Raw genomic sequence first — 13279 nt, 5'->3', positions numbered from 1 at the left:
GGTTAATCAAGGTTATTAATTGTGCTTCGGGGATAGCTGATATGGAGCCGGGGTCAATCGGGAGAAGCGAGGACGCTTTGGACATCCGCACTTAAGTGCAGAGGGGTGGGACAATCTGGGCATTGGGGGTCGCATTTCTGGCGAACTGACAAACAGAAGACCATTGACGTTATAGTCCCCCTATAAAAAGGCCAGATTAAGGGGACGTCAGTCGTCTGACCTGTCCTTTCTTTCATTACCAACTCGGGTTCTATCGTTTTGCAGAAAGGAGAGGTAGTAATATGGCAAGTTACAATCGTTTTAGTTCCTGTCAATTTTGCCGAACACCTTTGTGTTCGAAGAGACCCAATTAGGTTCGTGCCGGTGGGGCACAACGTTCTTGCACAGAGGGGGGGGGACAGGGGGACCCTCAGAGAGAGAGAGAGAGAGGGTCGCCCGCACTCTAAACGAACCATTTGGTACACGTATGACGTGGAGAGAGAGAGAGAGAGAGAGAGAGAGAGAGAGAAGCGTGTACAAAAATGGTCCATTCAGTGCGCACACAACACAGAGCAGCGGGGGTTTAAGCAATACGGAAACACAGGCAGAGGGATGATGTAGATCCATACATCACGTACACACAAACTCAGACGGGGGAGACAGTACATGTATTATATAAAAAAATCCAAGACAAAACATAAAGCAGTTATTGGCCAAAATTATCTTTTCCTGTATGCTGTGCATCCTTAGCATCCTAAGCTCTTTTTACCTTTTTCTTCTCTTTTATTCGTCGGCTGCCTTTACTGGTGGCTTTGATTGTACACACTTACGCCTTTGGCAATTGGTCATGAACTAACCTGGTCGGGCTATTGCTCACGGTGGTATTTTCGAGTCATTTTAGCAAATGCGTTTCTAGGCTGAGAAAACAGTTGGTGTCAATTGGAGAACAATGGGGCAGCTTTAAGTTACATGTCTATGAGGATGCGAAAAAGGAGGTAGTAGGTTTTTAAATATTGGCAATATTCCTAGTCCTCCCGGCGGAGGATACTTGTGTAAACCTTACCTCGGAATATCCCTTAAACTTTCCCTATTTAGTTAAACGTAGGAATGTATTCATTATTGTACGTCATTTTTGGTTGCATTATTCGGAGTTTGTCGCGGTTAGGTACCATAATCAAACCCTCTTTCCCGTCTCTTTGTCCGCTAGATCACCATTTTCGTACATTAATCGACATTCCGATGTGACCTGCAGAGAGAGGGAAAAAGAAGGGGGCAGGGGCTACATTGATAGACACATTAGCGCGCATAAACCCAGAAAGGCTTTTACTTACTGCATACTCGGCCTATCTCCACGGGATGCAGTCCCTGCCAACTGGGCGTTCAAGCCCAGGTGGACCGTTAGTGTGACTTTTCTTATACAGGTAGTATATAAAGCATAGGCTAAATACCAGGATCTTTAGCGGTTGCTTTTGGCTGTATAAAAAGGGGGAAAATACACAACTAAAACTTGGACCCTTCATATCTACAATATCGCTATATATTATACCTTTTAACCCTTAACTAATCGAGCTGAGTCATTTCATCTATATTTTAGTTATATCGGAAATAGTGATCATTTATTTGAAACTTATCAACTTAGGCGTGACAACTACGTTTGCTTTTTCCAAAAATCTTTAATAAGAATGTCGGTGCACAAATACGGGCCTACAACCCCGTGGGCCGTCTACGGAGCAGGCTGGAACTGTAGATGTGGGGATACTTTATTAGTGAAAAACTTAATGGAGTCGGTGGTCGTTAATTTCATAAAAAGTACGCCAAGTGCGATAAAAATCATATTGAATCTTTAGTGTGAGCGAGTATCATAAGCATTGAAATTCGAACTTTCAATAATCATGATGCGCCAAAACTTAACAACAATTCATTGTCCGAATGTTCAATCGGTACCCATCTCATGTCAATTCATTGTCCTTCATTGTCCGAACACATAATCAGTACCCATCTCATATCAATTCATTGTCCGAGCTGACAGTATACATCCTATATCAATCCATTGTCCGAACATATAATTAGTACACATCCTATATCAATCCATATGTTTAAAAACTACATACATATCCCATGACACCAAGGCTGAGCAATCGGGGTACAATAAGGAGTTGAAAGTTTCATTTGCATCGGCGCCATTTTGGGTGCAGTCAGGCAGATCCAGGCATAGTCTAAATCTCCACTAACTCGTGGTTGGCCCAGAGCTTCTTTTGGCAGTCCAAAAAGTTCCGTTAAAGGGCAAAAGAAAGGAATGGTGGTCTGAACCATCAGTCAAAGGGGGAGGGAGGCAACAAGTTTCCTACCGGGTCATACTGGGTTTTCACCGGAACTGATCCGAACTGTAGTCTGCAGGATTCTAGTCATTCAAACTGAGGCTGGCGCCGGCATGGGAACGCCGACGTCTCGCGGCTACATTTTCATCGTTCCGTGGGCAATCATGGCAGTCATTCCCCATCGGGGGTTTCTGCGGGGGTCGGAGGCCCCCGCGGCTCCCATAGAATCTTCAAGGTCGTGGAGAACTTTTATGATGGTGGAGTCAACCAGTGACCGGGCCATTCCTTCATGCTGGGCCCGCTCTTGCAAGGTCGACCGCCATTTTGAGAGTTCGGCAGCTACCGGCAATCGCGGGGTCAAATGAGCAGACGGGCTCCAACCTGCCGGGCGAGGTGTCGCAGCATCGCCACAGTGGACGAACCCTTTGCCGGGTGCGAGGAGCGTTGGGGGTGCAGCTGGGGAGCCTTCACCTGGGGAGGTGGGAGATGCTCGTTCGCGCCACCTCTCCCTCCCGGTGCAACCCACGGCGTCTCGCTTGACATTTGTTATGGCCGTACCAGGTGATGAGGACGAGGGGGGGGGGTCGGAGGCATGTGCAAGACATCCCCCCCCCCAGAGTTGTCGCAGCCATTATAGAAGAAGTGGTGCCTAGTACGTTTCGGGCCGGGCCTCCGGTTGATGGCGGCCGGACGCTCTTCGCCACGGCCCCAGGAACGGGTCCCTTGGTTCATCCGGGGGACAGACCTTGGCGCGTGGTGCCGCCTTCTGGATATTTGCGCAGTGGCCTCTCCACCCCCAGGCCTCTTATGGAAGCTGGTCCAGACTGTCTGAGAGGGGGGGGTCGGGGGCATGGACATTCCCCCCCCACATTCACCCCCTAATTTTAGACCCATCTCCCTTCTTCCCTACCTGGGCAAGATCTTGGAAAGACATGTGGCCTCTTGTCTCTCCTCCCACATTGAGGAACACTGCCTCTTAGCTTCCCACCAAGCAGGCTTCCGCCCTGGCCATTCCACAGAGACTGTTGTCACTGCAGTTATGGACGAGCTCAAGGTCAAGGCGGATCTCGGTCTACCCCAGGCGTTGGTGCTCCTCGACCTGTCGGCTGCGTTCGACACGGTTGACCATGTCATTCTTCTCGACCGTGTCCGCGCAGCCGGCATCAGAGGGGCTGCACTTTCCTGGATAGCATCTTTCCTCCAGGGCAGAACCCAGGCAGTCCATCTTGCAGGTTTCTCCGCTCCTCCCCGCCCCCTTGTGTGTGGAGTCCCTCAAGGCTCCTCTCTCTCCCCTCTTCTTTTCAATCTCTATATCTATCCTCTTATTCTTTCTCTTCAGGAGCTGGGGGTCACCGTGTATAACTACGCTGATGACCTTCAGCTCATCTTTGATTTGTCCACCCCTGATTCTCCCTCTTTCCTTAGTTCCACCCTAATTTTCATCTCGGATTGGATGATCACCAACCATCTCAAGTTGAATCCGGACAAGACGGAGCTTGTCCTCACTGGTGGTCCCACTAATCCTTGGTCCCCTTCTTACTGGCCCCCTTCCTTTGGCCCCTCCCCCTCACCTGTTCCTTCTGTTCGTACCTTGGGCATTAAGGTTAGCAATGACCTTTCAATTCACGCCCAAGTCAGCTCCGTTATTTCATCCTGTTTCTTGTCCCTTCGTCTTATCCGAAAAATTTCCTGCTTCTTTTCTACCTCTGCCCTTAAATCGATCATTATGGCCCTCATCACTTCCCGCCTTGATTATGGGAATTGTCTCTATGCTGGCATCCCGGCCTTCGAATCACGACGGCTACAGGCTATTTAGAATCAAGTCGCCCGTCTAATTTTCCATCTCCCCAAATTCTCTCACATCACGCCCATCCTCAAGTCCCTTCACTGGCTCCCGGTGCACCTCCGCTCTGTCTTCAAACTAGCCTGCTTAGCCTTTCTGGCCTACACTCACTCCGCTCCTCTCTTTATTGCTTCTCTAGTCACTCCTTACACTCCGACTCGTACCCTTCGCTCCTCATCCCTTCTCCTTCTCCAACTTCCCCGGTTTCGTAAGTCTCGGACCGGTGGCACCCGTTTCTCGGTTTTGGCCCCCCAGTTTTGGAACAGTCTCCCATTATCCATTCGGTCTGCTCCCAACTATTCCTCTTTCCGCAAAGTTTTAAAAACTTTTCTTTTTCTCCAGGCCTTCCCAGCTTAGCCCTCCGATAGCACTGTAGACTCCGACTCTCCAGCGCCAGGAAGCCGCTTGGCCGCAGTGCGCTCTAGCAAGTTCCTTTTCAATTTCAATTTACAACTCTCCAGGGTTGTCGCAGCCGCCACCGCGGCCGGATCCCGTAGGCCCCAGCCTCTCCTCAGGCCCACCTCATGCGATGACCTCCGGCCGACGGCTGGCAGCAGGACCCGCCCTACATGTGTTGAAGATCTCGTCTTCCGGCTGGGCGTAGCCGCAAACCTGGTGCACTTTGGGAGTCTCCAGAATGGGGGCGGATGTCTGCTGACTTGTATCTTTCCCAGGTTGCCGTTATTGGGGCGTGGCAGGCGGTGGGACAGACATGTTTGGAGCAGTGAGGGGCGATGAAGCCTCGTTGCCTCGTGGCCGTCGCAATGTCAAGCTCGGCTTCTCTTATCATTTTCATGTTTCTTATTACGGGCTTATTTCTAACGTTTCTTGTTTCTAGGACAATCATATGTTTTATCGTTAAGTATTGTTATCGTTTCCTTATTCGTTATTTAATAAAAATTTCTTCAGTGGCCTACTGATTTCGTTTTCCTATTCCTTTCTTTCTAGTTTGTTTCATGCTAAAGTTTCTGTTAACAGGATACAGTGATCACTTCGTTATTATTGCATGTGTCCTTTTCACTAGGGGTGCTCTCTGGTCGGGCCAGATGACCTACCTCTAGTAAATGGTCCGGGTGGAACTGGTTTATCAATCAGTGGGGAGTAGATAGGCATGACAGATTACAACGGGGGACAAAGGTCCGCATTACCTACCCTTCACTACTTGCAAAGACTAGACAGAGTATTTCTTTTCTATGTTATTTGCAAACAGAGAATACCTCCAAAAAGAACAAATTCCAAACAGTCAATGTTCGGACAACCAATCAAATCAATGAGGAACGAAATAGGCACGACGGGTTACAATGGGGGCAAAAGCCTGCGTTACCTACCCTTCACTATCTGCAAAGGGAGAGAGAATATTCCTATTCTTCCCCGTTTGTAGGCAGAGAAGATCCTTAAGAGAGCCAACTTCGAACAATTCAATGCTCGATCAAACAATCAATCAATGGGGAGAAAAATAGGTATGACGGATTACAATGGGGACAAAAGTCTGCATTACCTATCCTTCACTATTTGCAAAGAGAGAGAGACGTTCCTATCTGTCGCTGTTTGCAAACAGAGAATGTCTCCAAGAGAACCAATACTTCAAGTAGCACCCAAGGCTAAATGAACCAATCAATGAACAATACCAGTATCTAAATACCGTTTCCAATATCAACAATCAATCAATCAATCAGATGGATAAAGCCATCCTACCAATCAGACGTAAAGACGTCCTACTTAACCTTACCCGGACCGGACCGTGTGGACAGTTCTTCGCCTTCCTTTTTCCAGCGCCCTATCGTTCTCTTTTCTCCATGTTTTTACCGCAGCATTCCTGTGGGATTCCAGTCAGGACAGTAGGTCACTTGAGAGAGAGGTCCGTTCGGAATCGGTGAAGTTCATTCAATCGGCAGCCGGACGAGGGCCCTCTCAAGGCAGGTATACTCCAATCATTTAGATGTTCACCCCATCGTCTGGACCTCTCTTACCGGACCTTATGTCGCTGATGGACCCCGCGTTGAGGAAAGGTCAGCCCATAACGCACCGGATGCCCAGGCTGCTGGCGCAAGGCGCCTCTTAGTTCCCATCGTAAATAATTACCAAAGAAAGAGACGGGCACTGGAAGCAGGAAAACAAGAACAGAGTTTATTTCTCATGAGGAGAGCCTGTCATTTCGGACACTCTCATAGTGTCTTCAGGAGGTGCTCTAACAAGTTTCTGTGAGGCTTCGTCTTTTATACACAGGTTTATGGCACACAGACATCCTTCATTACAATCAAGACATTGTGAAGTACGAAGATATTTCAACACGTGACCACAGTAGGGGCCCTTATCCTCCATACAATAGGAGGGGGCTGTCACGCAGCTGAGTGTTCTGCTGATTCCTTTAGAATGTCTGCGCCTGATCGAATCTCAGGGGGTGGGGAGGTCATGATCAATAGTAGCTCCGTTGAAGAGGGGCGAGTGCATACAGTAGTGGGCAATAAACTGTATCCTCAGGCTGAGGGATGACCAGCGGTCCGTGCAGACAATCAGGCTCAGAGGTCGGGGTCATCAAAGGAGGGGTATTCATGGAAGGAAAGGAGGTGTTGGTCAGGCGCGGGGTGTGATTCTCAGAGACAGAGTCATGCGGGAGACGAGGGCTTATGACTTGTGCATGTGAGAGCGGGGGCAGCCAGGGTGCGTGGGGGATGCTTACAGGGTCAGGGAAGGGCGCTGATGATCGATCGTAGACAGAGAGACCATGGTACCTAAAATGGCTGTTGTATATATGTGTGCATGGGTCTATGCTGGCGGGATAACACAGTCAGTGTTTTGCAATGTCCATTCTGCTTACGACAAGAGGTACAGTGAACACAAATGAACGCCGCTTGTGTGTATATACATTGCCAATTTCAACACGGCCATCATGTATATTAGCGCCGAGGAAAACGGCGTGGGGTGCGCTGGGAAGGAGAGACGGCGCAAACGAGTCTTTCCCACCTCCCCAGGTGGAGGTCCCCAGGGGCACCCCCAAAGCTCCACTCACCCGACATGGGTTCGCCCACTCATAAAATGGCGGACGATCCTGCTGGAGCGGGCCCGGGGTGAAGAGATGGCCCGGCTGCTTGTTGATTAAGAAACGAGTCCCAGCATCATAAAAGTTCTCCTCGACCTTGAAGATTCTATAGGAGCCGCGGGAGTCCCCGACCCCCGCAGACACCCCCGATGGGGAATGACTGCCATGATTGCCCACGGAACGATGAAAATGTAGCCGCGAGACGTCGGCGCTCCCATGCCGGCGCCAGCCTCAGTTTGAATGACTAGAATCCTGCAGACTACAGTTCGGATCAGTTCCGGTGAAAACCCAGTATGACCCGGTAGGAAAATTGTTGCCTCCCTCCCCCTTTGACTGATGGTTCAGACCACCGATCCTTTCTTTTGCCCTTTAACTGAACTTTTGGACAGCCGAAAGAGGCTCTGGGCCAACCACGAGTTAGTGGAGATTTAGACTATGCCTGGATCTGCCTGGTTGCACCCAAAATGGCGCCGGTACAAATGAAACTTTCAACTCCTTGTTGTACCCCGATTGCTCAGCCTTGGTGTCATGGGATATGTATGTAGTTTTTAAACATATGGATTGATATAGGATGTGTACTGATTATATGTTCGGACAATGGATTGATATAGGATGTATAGTGTCAGTTCGGACAATGAATTGATATGGGATGGGTACTGATTATGTGTTCGGACAATGAAGGACAATGAATTGACATGAGATGGGTACCGATTGAACAGTCGGACAATGAATTGTTGTTAAGTTTAGACGCATCATGATTATTGAAAGTTCGAATTTCAACACTTATGATACTCGCTCACACTGAAGTTTCGATATGATTATATTGCACTTGTCGCACTTTTTATTATGAAATTAACGACCACCGACTCTATTAGGTTTTCCACTAATAAGTGTCCCCACATGTACAGTTCCAGCCTGCTCCGTGGCCGGCCCACGGGGTTGTAGGTCCGTATGTGTGCACCGACATTCTTATTAAAGATTTTTTGGAAAAAGCTAACGCAGTTGTCACGCGTAAATTGGTAAGTTTCAAATAAATGACTACTGTTTCCGATGTAACTAAATTACAGGTGGAATGGCTCAGCTCGATTAGTTAAGAGTTAAAAAGTATAGTGCTCAGAAATATTGCAAATATGAACGGCCCAGGTTTTTGTTGTATGTGTTTTGCAATTTTTACAGCCTAAAGCAACCGTTAAAAGATCCTGGTATTTAGCCTATACTTTATATGCTACCTGTAACAGGATGGTTGTTCTAAAATACCCCTAAGTTACCCCGAAGGAGTGCCACTTGACCCCCCCTCCACACGATCCGTAATACCACACTTGGGCGACCTATGCTATCCACAAGCTTCCGATAAAAATCTCTCCCACGCTAAAGGGTCTACCTGGGCTTAAACGCCAAGTTGGCAGGGACTGCATCCTGTGGAGTTAGGCCGAGTATGTAGTAAGTAAAAGCCTTTTCGGGTTTATGCGCGCTAACCTGTTGTTTAAATGCTGCCCCCGCCCCCCTTCTTTTTCCTTCTTTCTGCAGGTCACATCGGAACATCGAGTAAAAAGTAAAAAAAAAAAAAAAATAGTGGTCTAGTGGACGAAGAGATGGGAAAAAGGGATTTGATTATGGTGCCTACACAGGACATGCAAACGATGACTATTTCTCTCCCTGAACTTAGCGCCTGGGAGGACAGCCTGAAGGGGAAACCACAAAATATAACTTCGCTTGGCACCCCGAATAGTACAACTAAAATGACGTGCACTAATTAATGAGCATCCTACAATGAACTAAATAGGGAAAGTTTAAGGAATATTTTGAGGTGAGGTTTACATTTAAAATCTACTACATCCTTCTTCGCACCTTCATAGACATGAAACTCAAAGCTACCCCATTGTTCTCCCAACTGACACCCACTGTTGCCTCAGGCTGGAAACACCTTAGCCCGATCAGGTTAGTTCTTGACCAATTGCCAAAGGCGTAAGTGTGTACAATCAAAGCCACCAGTGAAGGCAGCCGACGAATAAAAGAGAAGAAAAAGGTAAAAAGAGCTTAGGATGCTAAGGATGCACAGCTTACAGGAAAAGATAATTTTGGCCAATAACTGTATATGTTTTGTCTTGGATTTTTGTATATAATGCATGTACTGTCTCCCCCGTCTGAGTTTGTGTGTACGTGATGTATGGATCTACGTCATCCCTCTGCCTGTGTTTCCGTATTACTTAACCTCTGCTGTTCTGTGTTGTGTGCACACTGAATGGACCATTATTGTACATGTTTCTCTCTCTCTCTCTCCCTCTCTCTCTCTCTCTCTCTCTCTCTCTCTCTCTCTCTCTCCACATCATACGTGTACCAAATGGTTCGTTTAGAGTGCGGGCGACTCTCTCTCTCTCTGAGGGTCCCCCTGTTCCCTCCTCCCTTGTGGTAACGTTGTGCCCCACCAGCACGAACCTAATTGGGTCTCTTCGAACACAAAGGTGTTCGGCAAAATTGACAGGAACTAAAACGATTGTAACTTGCCATATTACTACCTCTCCTTTCTGCAAAACAATAGAACCCGAGTTGGTAATGAAAGAAAGGACAGGTCAGACGACTGACGTCCCCTAATCTGGCCTTTTTATAGGGGGACTATAACGTCAATGGTCTTTGGTTTGTCAGTTCATCAGAAATGCAATCCCCAATGCCCAGATCGTCCCACCCCTCTGCACTTAAGTGCGGATGTCCAAAGCGTCCTCGCTTCTCCCGATTGACCCCGGCTCCATATCAGCTATCCCCGAAGCACAATTAATAACCTTGATTAACCGTCACTCCCCAAGAAAAGCAAGTTTGGTCTTTGCCCCTCCCACATGACGATAACACCTCCTGCTTGCGAGAGTTAGCCGACCCCGAAGGGAGATGTAAGATCGTTAGTACTTGGGTTAAGGACTCGATTTTGAGTTTGATAGAATACACTGTTGATGGGAATCCGACTTCTCTCCGCGTACGTCATGAATGACCGCCAGATAGAAAGTACGAATTCAGTGGAAATGTCCTCCTACATACTCCATAAGTGGTGACTACTGACTGTGACCGATGAACTTATTCCCTACCTACTTAGGGTTGGGGACGGAATTGAGATGTATAAATGTCTTCTCCTGCCAGTTTTTCTAAAAACTTGTTTTGTACCCATTCAAAGATACAATCACCGGAGGAGAGGAGCTGGACGTGACGCACAGCCTGGCCACAGATCATGAAGCACATGTGACCGCAACCAAAGGTGGAGCCGCAGAGCAACGAGACGCGGGACGAGGCACAACTCTCAAACTCGGCAGATGAAGGAATGAAGGGCTGCCTTGAAGCCCTCGACTTGCTGACCCACTCGTGCCTGAAGTCCCCGTCCCCTTTTTGAGTCCGACTGATGGGCCTGCCTGCTCGTTGTCCTTTGCTCCCTTGGTCCCTTGGTATGTTCAAAGATCTGGCCCCACTCCGCCCTCTCTTCCCTCGATTATTCAACAAACTCACCCTTTTTTCACATAAGTTTTGACTATAGAATAAGGTTTTGCCACGGAAGAAGAAAGACACGCAGGTGCCCAGCATAAGGCACCCCTAAGTAGATCAGTTAGGAAACAGGACTGTGATCTAACAGCAGAGGACTGATCGCACCCTGCAACGCGTAAGGATGATTCCGAGCTGGACTTATAGCTCCACCGCCGGTGCTCAAAAGCGCCAACGAAAAGAAAACGGACTACCAGAGTCTACCAGTGGTGGCTCGTCGTTGAAAAGACATTTTCACTAAGACCCCCCCTTCCTGAACTTTCTATCCACCCCTTGACTAGTTGCTTACATCGAACTGAATTCCTCCCTCAAACTAATTTTTTATTGCTTTCAAAAATGTTTCATCGGTCACTCAAGTCCAAAAGTCTCATATAGCACTTTTTACTGTATGTTGATGTCACTGGAGAGAAAATAAGAACTTGATTTTATAATGTTTCGGAACATTTTTCCTTGACTGACCCCGACTAAAGTATTATGCCGATCTCTAGACTTGCATGAATAACCCAACAAATGTAAATTCATACGTACCACATTTCGCCAATCGTTGTGACTACATATGGTTATACTCAATCTGCTAGCATTTACGAACGTTATTTCATTGGCCACACATGGCTATATGTACACTCCGTCAGTTAGGGTAAACACAAAAGAACTAGCTTACGTTAAAAAGCGGCGACTGTTGAAAATAGCAATGTATATGCACATAAGCGGCGTTCATTTGTGTTCGCTGTACCTCTTGTCGCAAGCAGAATGGATATTGCAAAACACTGACTGTGTTATCCCGCCAGCATAGACCCATGCACACATATATACAACAGCCATTTTAGGTACCATGGTCTCTCTGTTTGCGATCGATCATCAGCCCCTTCCCTGACCCTGCAAGCATCCCCCATGCACCCTGACCGCCCCCGCTCTCACATGCACAAGTCGTGAACCCTCCCCTCCCGCATGACTCTGTCTCTGGGAACCACACCCAGCGCCTGACCAACACCTCCTTTTCTTCCATGAATACCCTCCTTTTATGACCCCTTCCTCTGAGCCTGATTGTCTGCACGGACCGCTGGTCATCCCTCAGCCTGAGGATACAGTTTATTGCCCACTACTGTATGCACTCGCCCCTCTTCAAAGGGGGCTACTATTGATCATGACCTCCCCACCCCCTGAGATTCGATCAGGCACACACATTCCAAAGGAATCAGCAGAACACTCAGCTGCGTGACAGCCCCCTCCTATTGTATGGAGGATAAGGGCCCCTACTGTAGCCACGTGTTGGAATATATTCATACTTCACAATGTCTTGATTGTAATGAAGGATGTCTGTGTGCCATAAACCTGTGTATAAAAGACGAAGCCTCAGAGAAACTTGTTAGAGCACCTCCTGAAGACACTATGCGAGTGTCCGAAATGACAGGCTCTCCTCATGAGAAATAAAACTCTGTTCTTGTTTTCCTGCTTCCAGTGCCCGTCTCTTTATTTGGTAATTATTTACGATGGGAACTAAGAGGCGCCTTGCGCCAGCAGCCTGGGCATCCGGTGCGTTATGGGCTGACTTTTCCACACACGGGACAGGCAAACGGAACAGAGGAACACGGGACGGGGGCACATGGAAGAGTCACACGGGACATGGGCATACAGGAGAGACAAGTGGTGGAATAGGAGCACCAGGAGCTGAAACACCAGGTTGGGGTCACAGGGACTGAACAACAGTCAACGGAGGCAAAGGGAACAGACAGAGACATAGCTCTGAGGGGGGGCACCTGCGCAGAGGCAAGATGGACTGACACCTTCGGTTTGAGTCTGACGGAATGCTCAAGTACACTGTGATTCTGGGCAAATAGCTTAATCTCCCCAAGCCTAATAATAAATAACGTGCCCTTCTGTAATGCAACTGGTACTCATGTAAAGCGGTCTGACCCCTTCTGGTGTAGTTCACGCTACATAAAATTGCAAATTAAAAATCATTGTAATTTACTGCTGAAAAAAATTAAATAGCACCTTACAGATGATAAATTCAAATAATGCCTACAATCTTTACGTGGTACGGCCAATACACTCAACAAGCTTTAAAAAAAAAAACACGTACCCCAGAGATGCATGTGTATCATCCAGGTACTGTCAACATGGCTCGGCTCCAGATAGCATAATCAGAGCTGAGGAGTGGCCTCGTCACACCGGTTTGAAAGTGGATTACCGGGCTGGATGAGGCAACGAGAAAAAAATACAACGAAAAAAATAGCGAGTAACAGGAATGATTAGAATGAACCTGGCACGGCATTGTGTCGCCGCGGAAACATGTTATTAAACATGCTAACCGAGTCCCACAGCTCACGGTATTAAACATGCTAACCGAGTCCCATGGCTCACTAAACAAGCGCTGTTTACAGAAAACAGGGCCCGGCCACAAAGTGAATGCGACACGAAGCCTTTGAAATCCGATACCGAACAGATGGCACACAGTGCGCCCCTGCTCGTAACCGCACGCCAAGGCCGTGGGCGGATACATGCAGACACCTTTGACCAATTGCGTGATGTCTTTTTTTGAAAGACACACGCAAAGACCAATGGAAAAAAAAACAGGCA

Source organism: Lissotriton helveticus, chromosome 8, assembly GCF_964261635.1.
Source record: "Lissotriton helveticus chromosome 8, aLisHel1.1, whole genome shotgun sequence".
Taxonomy (NCBI): domain Eukaryota; kingdom Metazoa; phylum Chordata; class Amphibia; order Caudata; family Salamandridae; genus Lissotriton; species Lissotriton helveticus.
This window is presented reverse-complemented; position numbering follows the sequence as displayed.